The sequence below is a fragment of the Pinus tabuliformis genome, chromosome 8 (genome assembly GCF_031772625.1).
Source record: "Pinus tabuliformis cultivar Carrire ecotype Pingquan chromosome 8, CPIR1, whole genome shotgun sequence".
Lineage (NCBI taxonomy): Eukaryota > Viridiplantae > Streptophyta > Pinopsida > Pinales > Pinaceae > Pinus > Pinus tabuliformis.
Genome location: NC_142294.1, coordinates 1,303,911,589 through 1,303,915,415, shown reverse-complemented (window position 1 = coordinate 1,303,915,415; position 3,827 = coordinate 1,303,911,589). Strand labels below are relative to the sequence as shown.

General features: G+C 35.5%; 1 pseudogene; it reads left to right on the top strand.

Annotated features, from left to right (window-relative positions):
• The first annotated feature begins 2,079 nt into the window (after positions 1-2,079).
• Positions 2,080-3,274, top strand: LOC149240250 (glucan endo-1,3-beta-glucosidase 3 pseudogene; annotated as a pseudogene).
• Positions 3,275-3,827: the final 553 nt, after the last annotated feature.

Below are 3,827 nucleotides of genomic sequence, written 5' to 3'. Positions count from 1 at the left end.
CCCCAGATGGACTATTTTTCCCCAAACTTATAAAAATATGGCTATATTGCCAGGGAGGGAATATTTACATAGGGGAGTTATATGTACATAGCTTTAGTAGAGGAATGGAAAAACTGATAGGGAGTTATATAATACCGTTAGTGGTTAATATGAAGGTGACTAGCAAGCGCTAAGGTCAGGGACCTTAGGCTAAATTTGGGGAAAAGAACTTGTAGAGAAATGAACTCCTTGAGTGAAGCAGATCTTCACCAAGGTGACTGATATGGATGATGATGAAGCTAAGAGGAATCAAGTAGATCTTGACCTCTTTGGGGAAATTAGTAAGTGACTTGGGGAATTAGAAGAGGGGAAGTTAGTGATGTCCAACTTTGATCTCTTTCTGAATGAAAACTGCCTGCAATGTGATCTGTAAAGATAAAACAGTTTGAAACACAAAATTGATCATAAATCACCTTTCTGCAACCACAGCTACCTACCCAGCCTACTTTCCTAACATTTTCTCTTCTTTTTTGATTTGGGTGCACTTAGACTTGCAGACCCAGATTTACATTTTTTTTTTTTTTTGAATTTTTCCTATCTAAATCTACACTTATTTCTGCCAGGGCCCAGATTAAACAGTTGGGTCCCTTTGATTCTCTACCTATCTACAGATCTGCCAAGATTAAACTGTTTGGACAGATATCATTCTCTATATTCTAGAACAGGAAATTGAAACCTAGGGAGACCAAGATTAAACTGTTTGGACCTCCCTTAAATGAAAACTCTTCAAAACTGGAACAACTCATCAGAAATGGAATCAGCAGTGGCATTTGGACTAGCACACTTCATGGCTTTCTTCTTTGGTCTCTTATGGAAATATGGAACACTGTAGCTTGCAAAGTATGACATATTTGGCATGTAAAAATGTCAATCATGAAAAATGATACCCTGTTGCAACAGGAGGCTAACACAACGCAGAAGCAGGAAGCCTATGCATACATGAAGTGAAAATTGATTGCATGGAGATTGAGGAAGTCCACCCAAAACACCAAATGAAGCAGGAAAAATTGAATGGAGATATTGAATGAAGTCCTTACCTCCATGCCTATTCAATTCAATTCAATGTCGAAACAAACAAACAACCTAGGCATACGTGAAGTGAAAATTGATTGCTAGGAGACTGTGGAGGTATAGGCAATGTTGACTGTCTAGGTGCTAGTCCCAAATGGAAATTTCTAGTTGGTCCTAGGAAGAAGAAAATTGAGCGATCGGATTGGCTAGGGTCCCACTGCAAGCTCACAAAAAAATTCCTATCGGCGTAAATATTATTATAAAGTTTATTTTTTATCTTATATATAGGTACATAGTCTAACTTATAGATGAAATAGACTTTTTCATTAGAATCTAGAAAAGAATTTCAAGAAAGAATTTTATTTTTTGTTTTTTAGAATGTATTTTTGAATGCATAAATGGATTGAGTATCCTATAAACCCTTGGACACTTGAGTTTTACATCTTCAACAACTTAGACTCAAGTTTTTAAAAATATTTAGCAATTTTTAGTTAAAATTAACGAGAAAAAATGTTGTGAAAAAGGTCATTTCATCTATAAATTAGAATATATATATATATATATATATATATATATATATATATATATATATATATATATATATATATATATATATAGACACACACACAAACTACTATAACACTATCTATAAATATAATTCATTTAATTATGCCGAATGCATTTTCTCTATGGGATTTCTATGTCCAAACATTGTTCATGCAAGCCAATCTGAACGACCCATTTTCGTCCTCCTTTGGTAGATAAAAAACATACGTGTGGAAAGGTTTTTGTTGTGGCCATTGTTTTGTTTATCATTGATGGCGAGAAACTTCTGTGGTTTTTCATCTTCACTGTCCATCTCATGGACCTCAAGTAGCTTGGGCAATATGTGAGCCTAATATTTCACTGTGGTTTCTTGCACTTCAGTGGTGTTGTCTTGAGGACAAGAAAAATGAAGGGAAGGTCAAGGGCGAGTAGAAGTTGGTTGTATGGTTGGGTACTCAAGCAAATGAAAGTGTTTTGAAAGGCATGGAACTCAAATGTAGCAACAATTCACTTCATGTCAAGGTACAACAAGTGAACCATGTGCAGCTCCATGATGCAGATCAAGGAACTTTGACATTTTTGGCGAAAACAATAATAGATGTTGTAGTAACAGTGCCCAAAAACCAATTGCTAGGGATAAGGTGGTCAAGCTCCACTACAACTAGTTGGGTGAACATGAATGTGGAATCCTACCTTCCAAACACCAACTTCAAAGGAATCTGTGTGGGTAGCGAGGTTCTTACTACTATTCCCATTGCTGCCTTAGATCTATTGTCTACCGTGAAGTTCTTGCATTCTACTCTCGTGGCAGCCAATCTGGACAGGCAGGTCAAGGCTTCCAGTCCTCATTTTTCTAACATCATCTTAGATTCCTTTCCACCCTCTCAGGCCTTCTTCAATGGGAGCCTTAAGTTGATTCTTGTGCTCATGCTCGATTTTCTATAGAAAAATGATTCTTTTCTCATCCTTAACATATATCCCTATTATTTGTACATGCAAAGAAATGGAGTGGTGGGATTGGACTACACCCTTTTTTAGCCCCTCCCCACTAACAAAGAGGCAGTGGATGCCTATACAACGCTATATTACAGTAATGTTTTCAATGCCATGATTGATGTTAGATACTTTTCCATGGCCGACTTGAATTTCACAAACATTCCAATGGTTTTGTTTGAGACAAGATGGACCTCAAAGTGTGTCTAGATTGAACCTCCTACCATAGATGACGATTTCGACACTTATCATAGTAATCAAGTTAGACATGTCCTCAACAACACAGTAACTCCTAGGGATCTTGACATACTAGTCAATACATACATTTATGAATTATTGAACAAGGATATGAGATCAAGTCCTATTTATGAGTAGGATTGGGGACTCTATATGCCGATAAATATCTAGTGTACACATTACATTTAATAGATGTTGGTACAATTATTTCTAATGACATTTCCATTCAGACTTTTGAATATCAGTGGAAGTGGTTGACCCTAAACTTGTCCAAGTTTCTTTGGATTAGGCATGCGGGCCTGGACAAGTTGATTTCTCCTCTTTTTTGTAAGGTCAACCTTGCTATGATCCTAATAATGTTAAAAAACATGCTTCCTATTCCTCTAATAGTTACTACCACAAGATAGGCATGGAAATCATATCTTTTGGCTACCATAACCACTACTGACCTAAGGAAGTTGGATTTTTCAATCCTTGAAAATATAGTGTAGACCCTAGTGTTGTTCAATAGAGAAACATTCCTAGTTAAGTCTGCTAGTCATGTGCTCTTGTTTTCACTAAGAGAAGCTAGGTGCTCTCTCAGTGCAAACAAAACTGATTATATATACAAGATTGATGATAAAAGAAAACTGATTAGATACACATACTAGATCTTTTAAGTGCAAAGAGGTTTGTATTGAAGTTTTTTTTTCCTCGAGTTACTTAATAGTGGAAGATAGGAAAAATAAAATTGATAATATATATACACTGGATCTTTTATGCATGGAGAGATTTGTACTCAATTATTTAATTTTGTTGGGAATTTAATAAATCAAGGGAATATATAGGTTTTCACTCAATTATCTATTTTGATCCACTTAGACACTTAATAGATCTAGGGTTCCTATGAATCTGTGTTAATAATTTCATTAGTTGAACATAGGTGGCTTTTAAGTATGATATGGAGTTATCCAATGAGTTCATTTCTTTAATTTATTTAACTTTATGTGTAATGGTATATT